Below are 21,036 nucleotides of genomic sequence, written 5' to 3'. Positions count from 1 at the left end.
TCAGTTACCTGGTCAGTTAAGGTTAACTGTGGAATTGCCTCCACGTATCTTCCAGCCTCTACCTCACATCCCTTCCTTTTGAAACATCCTTTGGCCAAATACTTGGACAAAACACCTCAAAGTGTTTTATTGTATTATGGGCATTGTATAAATATAAGGGGTTGTTGTTGTCAGTTGAGTATTATATCAACAAGTTAAATGTTGAGCTGTCAGAATTAATTTGAGAAAATGTTGATAAAATTGGCAGCAATTCTCTTGGTGGGGGGGGGAGGACGAAGAACTAAAGCAGTGGCTAGATAATTTCTGAAACAGGACAACAATGTTCTGTCAGGTAATTAATATGCTCCTACGTGTGGGTACTTGCTGTGGACAAATCAGTTGCAGTGTATCTAACACCACGTCTGTGGTAATAATGTTTGGTTGGAAAGCACTTTGGGATCTTGAAGTTGTGAAAGGAGGCTTATAAAAGTGAATCTTCTTTCTTCAGTGAATATATATAATTGGATGGAATAACATGCTGACGTGTAGCGCTGGGAGGTGACATTGCCTGGTGACATTGCCTGGTGACATTGCCTGGCTCTGCCATTTACGTTGGGGAACTGTGATGTGATAGTGATACTGTCGCTGGCCTAGTCATCCAGAGATCCAGGTTAATATTCTGGGGATATGGCTTCAACTTCCACCATGGTGGATGGTGACACTTGAATTGTGATGTAGTGGTAGTGTCCTCACTTTTGAATTCAAGTACCAACTGCCACAAAGGTGTACCATAACTTGTCTGAACAGGTTGGCTTCATAAATAAAGTTGCACCCATATGTGGTGTTGAGCAAAACTATATCATTTAGATAAAAGTCTGAGGATATGCATTCTGTCAGGAAGAAAAGAAGAGTTGAATATTATTTAAAAAGAAAAAAAATACAGTTAGCAACAGAACATGGAGAATTGAGAATCCTTAGGCATAAATCACAAAAAGTCAACATCCAAGTTCAGCAGCTAATAGGGAAGACAAATAAAATGTTGTTCTTTATTTCAAAGAGAAAGGAGTAGAAAAAAAGACATGTATTGTTAAAACTATACAAGGCCTTAGTTAGAGCACAACTGGAATACTGCGAACAGTTTTGGACCCCTTATCCAAAGAATCCAAGCTGGCATTGGAGGCAGTCCAGAGAAGGTTCACTCGGCCTATCCTGTGTATGGATGGACTGTCTTATGTGGAGAGGTTGAGTAGGGTGGCCCTAAACTCATAGGAGTTTAGAAGGATGAGAGGTGACATTATTGAAACATACAGATTCTTCGGAGACTCAACAGGATAGATGTGGAGAGGTTGTTTCCTCTTGTGGGACTGTCTAGGACCAGAGGCTGTAATCTCACAATAAGTGGTCATTTGGTTTGTCTCCAGCACCATCTTATTTTTGTTTTCTTATAATTATCCCTCTGCCTCAATTAATTGGATCATAGTCATCCCTTCACTTGATGCTCAATTGTTGACACTTTACTCACACCATTTGACACTTTTGATCACCTGCAGAGACCTGTTGTTCAGGTTGTTGACACTCCACCCACACCAACTGTATTATCTTCTGACATTCTTAATTATCTGCAATTACCTCGCAATGATGACTCTGCCTATAAATTCTGTACCTGTGCACTTCCCTCCACTTCACCTGACAAGGGGGCAGTGCTTTGAAAGCTTGTGATTTCAAATAAACTTGTTGGACTATAACCTGGTGATGTGTGACTTCTGACTTTGTCCATTCCAGTCCAACACTGGCACCTCCACATCAGAATAATAATCACCTATTTAGTCCTGAGAAAAGGCAGAATTTCATCCTTCAGAGTTTTGTGATTCTGCAGACTGCACTAAGTATGTTCATGGTTGAGATTGATAGATTTTAAGCTGTAGGGGGATGAAGGATTATGGGAAAGGGCAGGAGAGTGGTGATGAGGATTATCAGATCAGCCATGCTCTCATTGAATGACAGTGCAGATTGGATGGGCTGAATGGCCTACTGCTACGCCAATGTCTTAACTTAAGATATAGATTGCTGTTGAAATCATTCGGTGTTTACAGGATAGTAATGTAAATGGTCAAATGAAGCATTCCAGGGAGACAGTGGATGATTACTTAGAAATAACGCGTGCAAAGGGTCCGCGGAAAAGACAGCAGATGTGTATTCGATCGTGCTGTTCCTTTAAAGAGCTGGCGCAGATACAATGGGCCGAATGGTCTCCTTCTTCACCCTAACAGTTCTCTCCCTCTGTAGCATAAGGTGACTGGGATAATGTTACAGAACGATGCCCGTGTTTGGGACAATATTGAGGACGGAATCTCAGCTGTCTGGGAGAAAACGGAATGAGGGGATTTGCAATCCTGTCTTAGTTAGCTTCCAGAAGTCGGGGGTTTTGTCCGAACATGATTAATCCATTGCATCTTCCCTTGGAATGAAAAAAAATGGGCATCGTTCTCCAATAAACGCGCCCAGTTCTGGAGGAGAGAGCCGAGGGGACAGGAATTGCATAACCTAATTAGTTCGGGTGCTTCCTGTACGTCTGCACGGTGTTCAGGGTTGTGGTGTGTGTGTGAGAGTGAGTGTGGATGCAAATGTGTCCTCCCAGTGTGGAGCTACCAGATTGCAGGTGCAGTCTGCCACAGGAAAGATTCATCCCCAGCTCGAGTTCAGGGCTGATCCTCGCCTGACATTCGGCGGCTGGTGGATGGAACCGCTGCGTTAGCCGGCAGTTCTCAAGCTCTGCGCTGCAACAGGTAAAGCGTGCGGGAGAGTGAGCTCCCACTGCCTCGCTCCCTCTCACACATCCTCTCTTTAGCTTGTCTTTGTCTCTCTCCATGTCTGTCTCTGTCACTTCATAGCAGCGCCAGTCTAAATGTGGAAGTTTTAATTTTGATATCTCTCTGCAAAATAAGCCAGCGTGAAAGGTATGCGGCTCTGAACTACATTTCTTAGATTTAAGTCTGTGCTTGTAGTTGAAATGATTTTTTTCTTCTATAGAAAGATCGACAAGTCTTGTTGGATGAAGGTCTGAGATTTCTGTCCTTTCGTTTTTGACTTTATTCTCGCCTGTAACTCCTCACTGTAATGGCTTTAAAATTCTGTTTGAAAGGCTCCTGATATTTTCAACATTTGCAGCTGATATTTTTTAACTGTCTAATATCTTGAGGCTTTTTGTCACTCTTTCTTTTTGTTCTTTATCCAATGTTCCTCCCGTCTTTCCTACCCCTCCCCCACCCCAATCATTTTCTCTCTCGTTATAACTCTCTCCCTCCAAACTGTTTATTCCCCGGCCTCCACTCGCCCCTCCCTCTCTTCCTCAGTGTGTCTCCAAGATGCATTGGCCTTCGAGGGGACGCTGTCCTAAGATTCGACAGAATTATACCAGGGTTAAATGGATTAAATAATGAGGAAAGGTCACACCGACTGGGCTTGTATTCCCTCGAGGGTAGGAGATTGAGAATCGATCTAATCAGGATGCTGAAGATGAATGCAGAGGTTGTCAGGGTGGATAGAGAGAAACTGTTTCTTCTGCTGGTGGAGGAGAACAGAACAGGGGGAGTTAAGACTTGAAATCAGACTCACCTGGTTTAGGGGTGATGTATTTAGAATCCTTAGTGTGAAAACAGGCCTTTAGATTAGATTAGATTAGGTTCCCTACAGTGTGGAAACAGGCTCTTCGGCCCAACCAGTCCACACCGGCCCTACGAATAGTAACCCACTTAAACCCATTCCCCACTGACTAATGCACCTAACACTATGGGAAACTTAGCATGGCCAATTCACCCGATCTGCGCATCTTTGGACTGTGGGAGGAAACCGGAGCACCCGGAGGAAACCCATGCAGACTCTGGGAGAATGTGCATACACCACACACAGTCACCCGAGGCTGGAATCGAACCTGGGACCCTAGTGCAGTCGTGCTAATCACTGTGCTGCCCCAGTACACTTGCATTCACACAATGAGAAAGTTGTAACTTCAAGTTCACAATAACCCTCTAAAGAGCATCCCATCCATACCCACCCTATAGCCCTGCATTTCCCATGGCTAACTCATCTCGGCTTCACATCCCCAGACATGGCCCATCCACCTAACCTGCACATGTTTGGACTGTGGGAGGAAACCTCAGCACCCAGAGGAGACCCACACAGGAGCACCTGCAAACTTCACACAGGCAGTCACCCAAGGTTGGAATCGAACCCAGTACCCAGGCAGTAGTGCTAACCACTGAGCCAGTGGGCCCCCCCAGTACACTTGCATTCACACAATGAGAAAGTTGGAACTTGCTCCCTGCCAATAAGTTGTGAGGCTAGGGTTCTGTGGAAAATTTCAAAAGTGAGTGGAGGGAGATTTTTACTTGGCAAGGCCATTAAAGAATATGGGACCAAAGAGGGTTAATGGAGTTAAAGATACAGACCAGCCATGAATGAATGGAATTTTGGAAATACTTGGTTCTGGGATGTGGGTGTTCCAGGCTGGGCCAGCCTCTATTGCCCATCCCTGATTATGCAGAGGAGAGTTAGAATCAACCACATTGATGTGTGCTTGGAGTCACGTGTAGACCAGACCAAGGAAGGAGGGGCAGCTTCCTTCCCTATTTGTGAACCCCTTTTGGTTTGACAATCAACATGGAATAAATGATTGCAATCAAGCTAAGGTTTTTATTGAATTCAAATTTCACCAATTGCCATGGTGAGGGCTCAAACCCACGTTTCCAAATCTCTATCTTGGGGGCCACACAGTGATGGCTGAATCAACTTTGAGGGTTGAATGGCCTCTCCCTGTGCCTACATCAGCTAAAGTTCAGGGTTCCTGAAAGCTGGTTCTCACTGAACTCCTGCATCTCTTTATTGAAATACTTCTTCTTGGCAAAGGAAGGAATTGGAATAACTGAACAAGATGCACTTGTTTGCAGAAACTAACTAACAAAGGCTAGCCTTACCATTCACTGCACCCCAGTAAGAGTTAAAGCTCTCCACAGATTTGTGTTTGTACATTCTGTTCTGCACTCAGGTGCACGCCTCATCTCTCCTTCCTCTGTATTCAGCTCCACATGACACCTTTTCACAAATGATCTGTTTCATTTCTCCTTTCCAATGGCCTCTTGTTGATTTTGATTGCACTAATCTGCTCCTTCATTATTTCCATTTTAATTGTGTCAATTGACCCCACCAGCTGTTTGTGTTTTGCTTGCTACTTCACCTCCACGTCTTTCTTTCTCTCCAGTTCCTTCTAATTATATAAGGGGACATTATGGACGGGGGCCAGTATTGTGAGTGATATCAAATAGCAGGTATATTATTTACTGTATTCAACAATGTGCTTTTCAATATTCACCTTTATAAGTATACATAAAACATGTCTGTATTTGTACGTGCGTGTTTTATTGATATTGATGCATGACATAAATATAATTGTCTGTCTGTATCTGTAACTTGATATGTCTAAATGTGTCTGTCTCTGGCTGTCAAGTCTGACTCATTCACAGTTGCACACACTCATTTTTTTTAACATCTTGGCAATAAGAATCCTTCTGTTTGATAATTTTGGAAGAGAAAGAAAACGGAAAATTATATCTCATACTGGCACCAACCCATGTAAAGGTGTGACAGCTGAAATCTTTTCTCTTAGCAATAGTTCCAGCAGTCATCTGCTGTAATCTCATGATGTCTATTTAGCCCTTGCTTTCCACGTGCATGCACAGTACAAATCTTTTAAACTTGATATTCATGCATCATACAGAGAGCCAAATGTACCATAAACATCCTTACTTTGTTGGCTCTGGGTAACATGTTCATTCTGGGATTGTGAAGGTTGGGGGTTCAAGTGGCAACTTTATCACAGAACCGCAGAGGGCACTCACAGTCCTGAGGATAAAATGCTTCCCTCTCATGTGAATTTACAGGATGTCATTGCACAACTTGAAAGATGAGCTGAGAAGTTCTCCCTGTCCAATATTTATTCCTCACAAAACAGTATTCAGCATGTGCTTAAATTGCTGATTGTGTGTAAATGGGTGTGATGTATCCCTGCAATGACAGAAATGAACGCTGTGAAGCACGAGAGTGTGAAAAGTGTTATATTCAATTTTTGTCACTTTGTTTTGTTATTGTGCCTGGTCAACATTCTGTCAACCTCAGGGTGAATAGCAGCTCATCTATCACCAATACCACTTGTCCTGTGCTGTTATCTGTACACAACATGCCCCGTGTTCCCCAGCATGTGATGTTATGTCAGACCTACATAATCCAACAACACTGCCTGATGCACATATAGAGTTAACCTCGAACTGATGTGTGCTATGTATATCTCCTTATCTACAGCACACAAGCATCTTTTCTAATCTGCCTACCATAGGCTTTGTCTGCAGAATGCTACCAAATTGATATGCATATGGTATATCAGAATATGTGTCAATTCAGGAAAACTGCTCAACTGCTTCAAAATAAATTAATCAAGTAATAAAACTTAAATTATGGCTAAGTACAGTCAGTTCTCCATTAACACGATGGTTGTGTTCTTGTGCAACCCCGCAGTATAGGAGAATCGTACCAGAGAAACAGCGTTTAAAGTGTTGGTGATCTAATTGCATTTCAGTTAACACAAGTTTTAAAAGTTTGCACTTTAGAAACAGGGTCCCAAATTCATCGATCGTGTTACAGTGAATTTGCATTGACAAAATGAGCATTATGGCAGAACGACCTGAAGTCCTCCTGTCCAACATATTGCATTTCTTTTACATTGGGCAATAGCGATAGGGCTATCAGGATTTATCAATGTGGTATCTTGGCCAGGAGTCATGCCACCCTTTCACGTTCTCAACAATCTACAGTCAGCTGAAGGCAGCTTAACAATCTGGAACATTTTTAGCATTAGTTTTATAAAATAACAACATGCTTACCATCTATCTCTGTCTTCCCTCGTGGAAAGTCAGATTTGCTTTGACAGTGGAATCCCACCAACTTGCCACAATACATTCCCAGCTCCTCCTTCCTGAACTGATTGGAATGTTGTCTGTATAGAGGTGGTCACCATCTCATCTCAACCCTAACCTCAAACTCCTGTGTTTCTCCCTCCCTTTAGGAGTCATGTTAATTTCCACCTCTTGGTCTTTCTTCCAATACAAGTCCTTCCCAGTTAGCTGTCTGTGAAGTTCCAGAGTTTTTTTTTACAATAAAGGGAGTTGTGTAAAATGACATGGAGTTTACAGCAGAGGAACAGGCCATTCAGCCCAACCTATTGATATGTTGTTTTCACTCCACACAAACATCCTTCCCCCACTATTTATTTCACCCAGTTGTCCAGTGGGCTTTTACTGCTTGCACTGGAAGCCTGCGTCTGGTCATTATCTTAATTAATTTGCATTTTCACAAGTGTGAAAACTTCAGAACATAGACCAGTGCAACACAGGAACAATTCTCCCAGTTCCTGCCTAATACTGTTGTCATTAGCCTCTCCCTAATTTAGCACTTTCACCCCAGGACCAGTTTTATCCTTATCCATAACTATCTTAAAACTTAAAGAATTATGGTCACTGATCCCAAAATGCTCACCCATTGAAACTTCGATAACCTGGCTAGGCTTATTCCACAATACTGGGTCTAATACAGACCCTTCCCTAGTAGGACTACCTGCATATTGTTTCAAGAATTCTTCCTGGATGTACCTATTAAATTCTGTGCCATCTATGTCCCTGATACTAAAGGACCTCCCCGTGAATATTGGGGAAATTAAAATCCCACTACAACAAGCCTGCTGTTTTACATCTTTCCATGATGTGCTGACATATCTGTTTCTCTATCTTCCACTGGCTATTGGAAGGCCTATATATAACCCCATCCTAGTGATTGTACCTTTCTTATTCTTGAGTTCTACCCATACTACCTCGCTGCATGAGCCCTCCAAGATGCTCTCCCTTAGTCATCAGTAATGCAACACTCCCTCATCCTTTTTACATCCCTCTCTATCATGCCTGAAACATCTAAACCATGGAACATTGAGCCCCGCCCTTCTCTCAAGCAGCTTTCTGTAATGGCTACCTCATCGTAATCTCATGTGCTCATCCAGGATCTAAGGATGTTTAGCCTGTTATAAGTTGTTATACTCTTTGCATTAAAATAAATATACTTCAGTCCACCAGTCCTCGCTGTGTTGATTAAACTGGCCATACTTATTCTTCCAATTAAACTTTCTTGATTTAGCTATTCTGTCCTTTTCAAACACTCCACATGCTGGCCAACGACTCTGGTTTTCACCCCCTCCCCCAACGCGCGCGCGCGCGCACACACACACACACACACACGCACACACTAGGATATTGATCACCTTTCCAGTTTAGGTGCAGACTGTGTTTCTTGTACAGGTCCCACCTGCCTGGAAGAGATCCAAATGATCCAGATATCTGAAGCTGTCAATCCTACACCAGCTCTTTAGCCACACATTCAACTGTATTATTTTCCTATTCACGGAAAGATGTTGTGAAATTTGAAAGGGTTCAGAAAAGATTTACAAGGATGTTGCCAGGGTTGGAGGATCTGAGCTACAGGGAGAGTGGGCGGCACGGTGGCACAGTGGTTAGCACTGCTGCCTCACAGCGCCTGAGACCCGGGTTCAATTCCCGACTCAGGCGACTGACTGTGTGGAGTTTGCACGTTCTCCCCGTGTCTGCGTGGGTTTCCTCCGGGTGCTCCGGTTTCCTCCCACAGTCACAAAGATGTGCGGGTCAGGTGAATTGGCCAAGCTAAATTGCCCGTAGTGTTAGGTAAGGGGTAAATGTAGGGGTATGGGTGGGTTGCGCTTCGGCGGGTCGGTGTGGACTTGTTGGGCCGAAGGGCCTGTTTCCACACTGTAAGTCTAATCAAAAATCAAATCTCGAGAGGCTGAACAGACTGGGGCTGTTTTCCCTGTAGGGTCAGAGACTGAGGGGTGACCTTATAGAGGCTTACAAAATTATGAGGGGCATGGATAGGATAAATAGACAAAGTCTTTTCCCTGGGGTTGGGGAGTCCAGAACTAGAGGTTTAGGGTGAGAGGGGAAAGATATAAAAGAGACCTAAGGGGCAACCTTTTCATGCAGAGGATGGTACGTGTATGGAATGAGCTGCCAGAGGATGTAGTGTAGGCTGGTACAATTGCAACATTTAAGAGGCATTTGAATGGGTATATGATTAGGAAGGGTTTGGAGGGATATGGGCCGGGTGCTGGCAGGTGGGACTAGATTGGGTTGGGATATCTGGTCGGCATGGACTGGTTGGACCAAAGGGTCTGTTTCCATGCTGTACATTCTCTATGACTCCATGGCTCTATGACTAGTACATGACACAGAGTAATCCCAAGATTATAACCTTAGAGGTGCTGCTGTTCAACCTCCTACCTCATTTACTGAACTCCCTTTGCAGAAACTCATCTCTGTTTCTCCCTATGTCAGTGGTATCAATATGGATCACAATATCTGGCTGCTCACCCTCCCCCATTTAGAATATCTTGTGCCTGCTTAGAGAGACCCTTGACCCTGGCATCAGTGATATATAACCTGCAAACCAATTACACAACCATGCCCATTACTCCCAAAATCAGACTTCTCGCTCTTGCGTTCTATTCCTGCCAAACTACATCAACAGAAGCAAGTACTTCTTCCATGTTAACAAGTATTTCTTCCATGTAAATTAACAATAATGTGATTGAAAAATTTAGGCTGTTATTTGTTGAACAAGAATGTTTCTTACTTGTATTAGCAATAATGTGACTCTGGCCCTGTTAGTTTAAATGGTGATGCTCTTACACAATATTCTTATAATGTGGGATTGCACAGGAATAGAACTATCACATTATATCAGAACAGACTACACTCCATCGCCCTCCTGACACTACTCACTCACCCTGTAGACCTGGTCCTGAACAGCCAAACCGACACCACCTTTGGAGTCATAGAGTCATAGAGTCATAGAGATGTGCAGCGTGGAAACAGACCCTTTGGTCCAACTCATCCATGCTAATGAGATATCCTAACCTCATTTAGTCCCATTTGCCAGCACCCGACCCATATCCCTCCAAACCCTTCCTACTCATAGATCCATCCAGATGCCATTTAAATGTTGTTATTATATCAGCCTCCACCACTTCCTCTGACAGCATCACCCTCTGCTTGAACAAGTTGCCCGTTAGGTCCCTTTTAAATTTGCTCTGACCAATAATGGAAAGCATACTAAACACCTTCACTGTCCTATCTACCTACGACTCAATTTTCAAGAAATTATGAACCTGCACTCGAACGTCTCTTTGTTCAGCAACACTCCTCAGAACCTTACTATTAAGTGTATAAGTCCTGCCTTGATTTGCCTTTCCAAAATGCAGCACCTTGCATTTATCTAAAATAAATTCCACCTGCCACTCCTCGGCCCTTTGGCCCATCTGATCCCCAGTCTCACTCTGACTGACCCCAGTCTCGCTCTGACTGATCCCATTGTACTCTGGGATAACCTTCTTGGCTGTCCACTAAACCTTCAATTTTGGTGTCATCTGAAAACTTACTAACTATAACTCCTACGTTCACATCGAGATCCACCTGTGGATTCACCTCCACTCCCCACACGTCCTCAACTGTGACTCACCCAGCTCCTGCTCTGACTGACCAGAGTTTCACTCTGACTGACCCCAGTCCTGTACTGACTGACCCCAGTCCTGTACTGACTGACCCCAGTCCTGTACTGACTGACCCCCCAGTCTCGCTCTGACTGACCCCCCAGTCTCGCTCTGACTGACCCCCCAGTCCCGCTCTGACTGACCCCAATCTCCCTCTGAGTCAAGGCTAGAGTGGTGTTGGAAAAGCACAGCAAGTCAGGCAGTATCCGAGGAGCAGAAAAAGTGATGTTTCGGGCAAAGGCCGTTCATCAGGAATGGCTCCTGCCCAAACGTCGATTCTCCTGCTCCTCAGATGCTTTTCCAGCACCACTCTAATCGTGACTCTGATCTCCAGCATCTGCAGTCCTCACTTTCGCCCCGCTCCGACTGACCCCAGTCCCGCTCCGACTGACTCCAGTCCCGGTCCGACTGAGCGAAAGTGAGGACTGCAGAAGCTGGAGATTGAGTCGAGAGTGTGGCGCTGGAAAAGCACAGCTGGTCAGGCAGCATCCGAGGAGCAGGAGAATCGACGTTTCTGGCAAAAGCTCTGACTAACCCCAGGCTCACTCTGACTGACCCCAGTCCTGCCCTGACTGACCCCAGACTCGTTCTGACTGACCCCAGTCTCGCTCTGACTGACCCCAGTGCCCAGGTATTTATCTGGTAGCTCCTGCTGTTGGTCAGCCCAGGTTTGCTCTGCTGTGCTACTGTACTGTTACTCCAGCCATGTGAATATATCTCATCCATGATCTTTTCCTTCTCTCCCTTGTTCCCTCAGATATCCTTCTCCTTTCCCATTAAATGTATCCATATAAATGTATGTGATCACTTTTCCTACTACCATATTATGTTGATGGAGACAGGCAGCAGTAATTTAAAGTCACTTGTTGTGTATTAACCAAGGTGTAGAGAGATACATCACCAGCTCAGCAAAAACTGAAGCCCAGAGTAATAAATACACAGGGAACATTGCAGTTTTATTTTTAGTTACTTGTCAAGAAGCCAAAATAAAGACAGAGCAGAACTCGAACATGAAATAACTATAAAAAAATAGGACCAGCTCCCATCAAAACAATAGTATCCAATGCCTCAACAAATCACTAAGTGGAGGAATATAGAGCAGCTAAACAGCTCAAAGCTTATCTCATAAATGCATGTCATCATAGGTGTTAATGTCGAGCAAGAACTCTGTTTGAAGTCAGTGTAGCCTGAGCTGATGAGGTTCATTACAGAGTATTAATGTAGTGGGATATTTACTCTGGATCTAAATAGTGTTGCCACACGTAGAGTCACATTGAGTAATACAGCAAGAAACGGGCCCTTCAGCCCAACTCATCCATGTTGACCAGATATCCTATACTGAACTAGTCCCATTTGCCTGCATTTGGCCCATATTCCTATAAGTCTTTCCTACCCATGTATCTCTTTTAAATGTTGTAATTGTACCCGCCTCTACAACCTCCTCTGGCAGCTTATTACATATACACACCACGCTTGGCATGAAAAAGGTACCCCTCAGCTCCCTTTTAAATCTTTCCCGTCTCACCTATGTCCTCTAGTTTTGGATCCCCCTACTATGGGGAAATGACCTCGGCTATTCACCTCATCTATATCCTTCATAATATTATAAACCTTTATAAGGTTACCCCTCACCCTCCTGCACTCCAGGGAAAACAGTCCTAACCTAAACAACCTCTCCTTATAATTCAAACCTTTCAGTCTCCTTAACATCCTTGTAAATTTGTTTTGCACCATTTCCAGTTTAATAACAGCCTTCCTACAGTAGGCTAACCAAAATTGTACCCAGTACTCCAAATGTGGCCTTATCAGTGTCTTATACAGCTGTATCATGACCTCCTAACTCCTGTACTCAATGCTCTGACCAATGAAGGTAACGATGCCAAATGCCTTCTTCACTGCCATGTCTATCTGTGATGCCCCTTTCAAGGAGCTATGTACCTGCATACCCAGGTCTCTTTGTTCAACAAAACTCCCCAGGGCCCTACCACTAACTGTATAAGTCCTGCTCTGGTTTGTTTCACCAAAATGCAACACCTCACATTTATGTGAATTAAACTCCATCTACCATTCTTTGGCCCACTGGCCCAGGTGATCAAGATCCACTTGGGAAACAATTCATGAGACAGCTTTGAGGAGATGTATCTAAACTGTGCTGTAAGTGACCTGAAGGGATGGAACAGGGTCATGTCTTCTCTGTAACCCTAACCTCTCTCTCTCTCTTTATTCCATTCTCTTTCTGCCATTCTCTCCTTCCATTTGTGGATCACCCAATCTCTAGTTTATAAAGCATCTTGGCTCTCTTCCCTTCCTCTGGTGAAGATACTATAATTAGCTTTAAGCTTACTGGTTTGTCTGTCTCTCCTGACCTTTGCACTGTCCTCCAGACCCACAATCCTCCGTGGTATGTGTGCCCCTCTGTTTCTGGTCTCTACAGCACCTTCAATTGTAATTGCTTTACCATTGGTCGCTATGTCTTTTATTGACAGACAGGCCGTGGGTGTTGTTGGTTAGTCCAGTATTTGTTGTCTGACCCTAATTGTCCTTGAACTATGTGAGTTGCTAGGCCGTTTCAAAAGGTCAGTTGAGAGGCAACCACATTGCTGTGGGTCTAAAGTCACATTTAGGCCAGACCAGGTAAGGATGGACATTGTAAAATATGGGGCAGTATAAATTTGGGACTGAACAGCATAAGGACAGCTGGCCAATAACTGGCTTAAAGTCTTCAAACATTCGATCGAAAGAGGAAAGAAAGGTGAAGAGGTGTTTGGGGGAAATTCTGGAGCTGAAGCAGCTGAAGGAATAGCCAGCATTGGTGGAGCAATTAAAATCATTCCTATGAATGAGGAGGAGTAGGCCATTCAGCCCCTCTAGCCTGCTGCACCATTCAGTAAGATCATGACAGATTAGATTGTAGCTTCAACTCGACACAGTTGAGACGAGTTGTGTTTTGACTCACTTACTGCAGTCACCCACAGCTATAGGGAGAGCAGCAAGAAAAACTTTGAATTACTAATGCACCATAAAAAATTGAATGAGTTGCTCTCTCGCTGGATGGGTGTACAATCATAATAGTCTGATCTGTGTGACATGATATCATCCTTATAGGTTTCTAAACACCAAAGAGATAGGAGGATATTTGATTCTGGTTTGGACGTGACCCAGTAATGATAGAATGAAAGGCTTAGATTTTCGGGAAGTCACGTCGAATCGGGTGGGTGGGTGTGATTCGATTCCAGGATTCCCTTCCCATTTCCAGGACTTCCTCCCAGGGTCGGGCATTGTGTGCCCATGCTGCACTTCCACATTTGCCAGCTCTGGGCGGGATTGGTGATTCATCATGCCCACCAACCTCCCCTCCTGTCTCAATGTTAATGGAGCCATTTGATGAGCAGGCATGGTTCACACCACCCCAGAGGATTTTTGAACCAGCTTAGCCCTGAGCAGAATGCTCCTTTATCCCCCTCAAAAAAAAGGATGTTGAGGTTTCTCTTTGAAGAATATCTCCCTGATCTTCTCATAAAGTTGTCAACTTACCACAGGCATCTAAGACCTACTAACAAAACCTCCATCCATCAGACTTCACAAATCTTAGTCTTAACCACATAAACATGCAGACATTGGGGAAAAAGAAACTATTCAAAGAAAGACAAGTTATTACAAGGTAATGAAGATGTCAGTCAGGCAAGACTATCACTCCCCTGAAAGATGGATCAATTTATCCCACAAACTAACTTTGTTAATCAATCTCAGAGCTTATGTTGAAAAGTGTGGTGCTGGAAAAGCACAACAGGTCTGGCAGCATCCAAGGGGCAGGAGAGTTGACATTTTGGGCATAAGCCCTTCATCAAGCCCTTCATCAGTATTCCTGACGAAGGGCTTATGCCCGAAATATTGACTGTCCTGCTCTTCGGATGCTACCTGACCTGCTGTGCTTTTCCAGCGCCACACCTTTCAACTCTGACTTCCAATATGTGCAGTCCTCGCTTGCTCTTAGTCTCAGAGCTTAGCCAAGCATTCATGATGAGGCAACTGTATCAACAACAAAACAATGAATAACTGGTCCAATGTCCCAATAAATGGAGATGGAACCATGTAACATGTCAGCTTGCCCACCTGTCTACTTCCATTAAGTAGTAAAAAATGAGGTCTGCAGATGCTGGAGATCACAGCTGAAAATGTGTTGCTGGTCAAAGCACAGCAGGCCAGGCAGCATCTCAGGAATAGAGAATTTGACGTTTCGAGCATAAGCCCTTCATCAGGAATGCCTGATGAAGGGCTTATGCTCGAAACGTCAAATTCTCTATTCCTGAGATGCTGCCTGGCCTGCTGTGCTTTGACCAGCAACACATTTTCAGCTGTCTACTTCCATTGCCAACTTGTGCCCATCTCCAGCCCATAGTCGTCTTTCTGACATGAAAATAGAAGAGACAGGTATCTCCAGGATGGAGGGAACAGCGCAAGGTTGGGAAAGCTTCTGACTCTGGATATCTACCTCCTTGATAAATATATGACACTGAGAGTTGCATTTATATAGAACCTTTGATGTTACAACATTATGCCAACCTGTTTCATTAGACAAACATTCGTCACTGAGCCAAAATCGATATCAAGAGAGGTGACCAAGAGTTTGGTAAAACTTCTAAGAAATGGCTTAAAAAGAGGTGAGGGAGACAGAGGTTTAGTGATGGAATTTCAATGCTTGTTCCTTCAAGGGCTGGAGGATATCTACTGGAGCAAAGAAAGTGGTGGACATTCAAGAGGCTTGAGTTGTAGGAGTGTAGCTATTTGAAAGGACTATAGGTCTGAGAAGGGACAAAAATTTGAAAGAACGAAGCTTCAGAAAGATATAAATACAATGTCAAAGGCCGTAAAATCAGATATTGTTACTTAGAGTTTATAGTGAAGAATCAGGCCATTTGGCCCAAAAGTTTCACACAACTCTCCTTCCATTGTAATTTCTCCCTAAATTTCCTACCTAGTTTTCAAATGCATTGCCTGAACTTGTGGTAGTGAACTCCACAATCCAACCACTTGCTGTAAAGAAGATTTTGCTGAGTTACTTATTGAATTTGATCATGGATATCTTGACATTGTCCTCACCTCTCCCAAAATTTTCACTTTGCTTGTCCTATTGAATCCCTTCATATTTCTAGAAAACCTGTATCAGGTTACCACTCAACCTTCTATCCCCGCGACAAAATAGCCCCAGTGTCTCTCCCTCTGAAAGCTTTATGTTTTTTTGTTGTAGACGTCAACCTGTCCCAAGCTTGTTACGTGGAGCAGGTGGGACTTGAAAACCCTGGTTGGAAGTGGGTACTGCAAATGCTGGAGATTAGAGTCAAGATTAGAGTGGTGCTGGAAAAGCACAGCAGGTCAGACAGTATCTGAGGAGCAGTAAAAATCAACAAAATCTTGATGAAGGCCTTTTTTTTTCCCCAGCACCACTCTAATCTTGACTGTACTACCGCTACACCACAAGAATCTATCTGAATAGTAGCACCTCTCATCTCTGATATCATCTTGCAAATCTTAATTGCTCAATCTGCAATGCTTTACAAAATGTAGAATATTCTTGGGCAGTATTAGTATTCTGCTTCCAGTCCATGTAGCATGTTTAGTTGCCCTTGGTTCTAAAATTAGTTTTCAAATGAATGTGTTGCAATGACTAATTTTGCTGTTCCGTTTGGTAAATTAATTTGAATCTATTAGCCAGCTTGTAAAATAAAATGCACAGCTTTTTGAATCAAAGAACTGACAAAGTCATCGCACATTAATTTATTAAGTAATCGTGCGTTAACATCACTTACAGTAATTTCCAAACTCTTTGTTTCCACATGTTCCAGACAGGTGTACAAATGTTCTAGAATGCTAGATTTGTCTGCAAAGGAGATGCCAAAGGAACTGATGAGTAAATAATGGCTGCAGCTCGCTGGGACCTTGTTATGAACAAGAGACCTAATTGAGGCAGTGTATCAACACAAGTCCAGGTTATGCCTGTCCAAAGTCAAATTGTACACCCAAAGAAAGTCCCCTTTTATAAGCCACTACTTAAAACTTACCTTGGATCAAGCTCTTCTGTCATCTGCTAACAGAGTTCAGTGATAGGTTTGTGTCTGACAAATTACATTGAGATGATTTTCTAACATTAATGTTGCTCTATAAACACAAACCCTCTGTGCAGAGACTTTCATTAGAGACCGATGTTGGGAGATGGGAATTTTCCTGACCCTGCAATCTTTTCTTCATCCTGGGGGGTGGGGGTGGGGGGGGGGGGGGGGGGGGGGGTGCGCCTTCTTGTTTTCATGCTGAATTGAGTGACTAACACAGCCTGGTCACACCCTTGGTGCTGCCTTCCTCATGGAACAAGATTAGGATTTTGGAAAGAAACCAAAAGAGACGTCCAAATCCGTGACTGTATTTGGTCTCCATCACTTCCTCTCCCCTAATCACCAACTACACCCCTCTCTCTGGCTAATGACTGAGGCTGAATTAGTCAACCCATAGTTCTAGACCCTGAAGTGAGCATCCAACCCCATATCAGCTCCATCACCAAGATTGTCATCTTCGAAAAGTTGCCTGTCTATGCAGCTACTTCTTCACAATTGCTATTGGAACCCTTACCCATGCTTTTGGTACCTTTGAATTTGACTATTCCACTGGATTGATCTCATGGCCAGTCCCTCCTTCTTCTCTCCTTTAGCATAATTCCATCTAGCACTGCCTATCTCCTAACATTTAAGGAAGCATTCACTTTCATTGCAGCAAGTTCAGAGAAGTTTCACCGGGATGATCCTAGTATAGAGGAATTGTCTTACAAAGAAAGGCTAAACAAGGATTCTACTCAGTGGAGTTTAGACGATTGAGAGGTGACCTCATTAAAGCATATCAGATTCTTCAGGGAGTTGACAGGGTCAATGCCAAGAGGATGTTTTCCCACACGGAAGAGTGTAGGACCAGAGGATAAAATCTCAGAGTAAAGAGCCATCAATTTCAGGCTGAGATGAGGAGGAATTTCTTTTCTCAGAGGGTTGGGTCTTTGGCACTCCTTGCCACAGAGAGGGGTGGGTGGGTGGGTGTGTGTGCGTGTGCGTGCAGGTGGGTGGGTGGAGGGTTAGAGTCCTTGTGTACACTTAAGGCTGAGATAGATAGATTCTTGATCAGCTGGGGAATCAAGGTTATTGGGGAAAGGGCAGGAAAGTGTTGGATCAGCCATGATCCTGTTGAAGGGCAGAGCAAGCTCAGGGGGATGATTGGCCTACTCCTGTTCCTATATCTTATGATCTCATGGTCTTATTAACTCAAAGTAAACCCCATTCATCTATCCGTCCTGGGCTCACTGATCCATATCAGCTCAATTCTCAATCTTAAAATTCTCACCCTTGTTTCCAAATCTAAATTGCTTGTATTCCTTGCCATACCTTCCATGCAGTTGTGCAGCCTTTCTAAGGGTCTGTGCTGATGCCATTCCCAGCACTGATTTCCAGTTTCGGAAGTCTTTGCCACAGACAGACCTTGGAGGTCCCACAAAGGGAAGGGAAATGAGGAAACATAGCTGCACACTAACTCTCTAATTAATTGTTGGGAATACCTGACTCCCTCTGCACCACAACATTCTGTAGTCTCTCTCACTGTTTGATTCATGTCCTGCACAAATTGTTTGCTTCATTTCACACTACACAATAATGACAACACATCATTCAACGCAAAGCACTTTGGGATATCCCAGATGGTATCTGATAAAGACAAATACTGTTGTTCCCTTAATTTCCTAAGTGGCTAATGATACAACACTATAAGGGACACAGGTCAGATACTGCCTATCCTTTTCCAAACCTTCACCGTCTCCCAGGGATGGGAAACTGCAAGAGACAGAGGGATGTATGAAATGTCAAAAGAAAATATCGGTGGTGAAAACTGAATTTCTAATTGCTAGATTCAGTGAATGAGTAAATATGAAAGAAGTAGATACAGAATCTGTATGATTAATATTGTAAGAGGAGATTAGTATAAATTCTTGTGATTCGCAGCCTGCAGGACCAACAAATTGAATGATCAAGTGAGTGTTATCTGTGTTATTATCATGACTGGGCTCTGGGTGTCTTTGATAGGAGAGATTTGGAAATTATTCTGTTGCAGACATAGAGTCATAGAAATGTACAGCATGGAAACAGACCCTTCGGTCTAACTCGTTTATGCCAACCAGATATCCCGACCCAATCTAGTCCCACCAGCCAGCACCCGGCACATATCCCTCCAATCCCTTCCTATTCATATACCCATCCAGATGCCTCTTAAATGTTGCAATTGTACCAGCCTCCACCACTTCCTCTGGCAGCTCATTCCACACACGCACCACCCTCTGCATGAAAAAGTTGCCCCGTGGGTCTTTTTTATATCTTTCCCCTCTCACCCTAAACCTATGCCCTCTAGTTCTGGACTCCCCTAGCCCAGGGAAAAGACCTTGTCTATTTACCCTGTCTATGTCATTCATGATTTTATAAACCTCTAAAAGGTCACCCCTCAGCCTCTGACGTTCCAGGGAAAATAGCCCCAGTCTATTCAATCTCTCCCTGTAGCTCAAATCCTCCAACCCTGGCAACATCCTTCTGCATCTTTTCTGAACCCTTTCAAGTTTCACAACATCTTTCCGATAGGAAGGAGACCAGAATTGCACACAATATTCCAACAGTGGCCTAACCAATGTCCTGTACAGCCGCAACATGACCTTCCAACTCCTGTACTCAATACTCTGACCAATAAAGGAAAGCATACTAAACACCTTCTTCACTCTCCTATCTACCTGCGATTCCATTTTCAAGGAGCTATGAACCTGCAGTCCAAAGTCTCTTTGTTCAGCAACACTCCCCAGGACCTTACCATTAAGTGTATAAGTCCTGCTCTGATTTGCTTTCCTAAAATACAGCACCTCTCATTTATCTGAATTAAACTCCATCTGCCACTTCTCAGCCCATTGGCCCATCTGAGCAAGATCCTGTTGTAATCTGAGGTAACCTTCTTCATTGTCCACTACACCTCCAATTTTGGTGTCATCTGCAAACTTACTAACTGTACCTCTTATGCTCACATCCAAATCATTTATGTAAATGACAAAAAGTAGAGGGCCCAGCACCGATCCTTGTGGCACTCCACTGGTCACAGGCCTCCAGTCTGAAAAACAACCCTCCACCACCACTCTCTGTCTGCTACCTTTGAGCCAGTTCGGTATCCAAATGGCTAGTTCTCCCTGTACTCCGTGAGATCTAACCTTGCTAATCAGTCTCCCATAGGGAACCTTGCCGAATGCCTTACTGAAGTCCATATAGATGATGTGTTGCTGGAAAAGCGCAGCAGGTCAGGCAGCATCAAAGGAGCAGGAGAGTCGACGTTTCGGGCATGGGCCGTTCTTCAGGAATGAGGGAAGGCTCATGCCTGAAACATCGATTCTCTTGCTCCTTGGATGCTTCTGACCTGCTGCGCTTTTCCAGCAACACGTTTTCAGCTCTGATCTCCAGCATCTACAGTCCTCACCTTCTCCATATAGATGATGTCTACCACTCTGCGCTCATCAATCCTCTTTGTTACTTCTTCAAAAAACTCAATCATCTTTGTACGACATGATTTCCCATGCACAAAGCCATGTTGATAATCCCTAATCAGTCCTTGCCTTTCCAAATACATGTACATCCTGTCCCTCAGGATTCCCTCCAACAAATTGCCTACCACAGACATTGGGCTCACTGGCCTATAGTTCCCTGGCTTGTGCTTACCACTTTTCTTAAATAGTGGCACCATGTTAGCCAACCTCTAGTCTTCCAGCACCTCACCTGTGACTATTGATGATACAAATATCTCAGCAAAGGGCCCAGCAATCACTTCCCTAGCTTCCCACAGAGTTCTGTCTTCTGCATTGTTATGCTTCTGTGATGTCTATGATTCATTCTGGTGCAAAGAGTTGAACATTGAATATTTATATGATTGACAGGATAGAATATTCGAGGAATTCGTCATAACCTTTAAGTCTCAGGTCCTAGCTACCAGTGGATCTGACATCACTTGACATCACTGATGATGCACTCCAACAGTCAGTGCCATAGCTGTTAACCCCCTACACTCCATAATCTTACAGTAAGGGATACTGTAAACATGGGAACATAGGAAAGGGAGTAGACCCTTCAGCCCCTCCAGCCTGGTCCACCATTTAATGAGATCATGGCAGATCTGTGGCCTAACTCCATAAAGCGTGGCCCATATCCCTTAATATTACTGCTTAACAAAATATTTAATTTCTCAGACTTAACATGAACAACAGATCCAACATTGCTGTTTGTGGAAGAGAGTTTACCTTCCTTTGTGTGTAGGAGAGCTACATAACATGCCTCCTGAAC

General features: G+C 43.8%; 1 protein-coding gene across 2 annotated transcripts in view; it reads left to right on the top strand.

Annotated features, from left to right (window-relative positions):
- The first annotated feature begins 2,563 nt into the window (after positions 1-2,563).
- LOC132823002 (neurensin-1-like) overlaps positions 2,564-21,036 on the top strand; it is a 49,552-nt gene continuing 31,079 nt past the window's right edge. For both annotated transcript variants that reach the window (XM_060836526.1, XM_060836525.1), the window contains exon 1: positions 2,564-2,765. The gene's annotated coding sequence lies outside the window, so the exon portion shown is untranslated. The remainder of the gene's footprint in view (positions 2,766-21,036) is intronic.

Source organism: Hemiscyllium ocellatum, chromosome 15, assembly GCF_020745735.1.
Source record: "Hemiscyllium ocellatum isolate sHemOce1 chromosome 15, sHemOce1.pat.X.cur, whole genome shotgun sequence".
Taxonomy (NCBI): domain Eukaryota; kingdom Metazoa; phylum Chordata; class Chondrichthyes; order Orectolobiformes; family Hemiscylliidae; genus Hemiscyllium; species Hemiscyllium ocellatum.
This window is presented reverse-complemented; position numbering and strand designations above follow the sequence as displayed.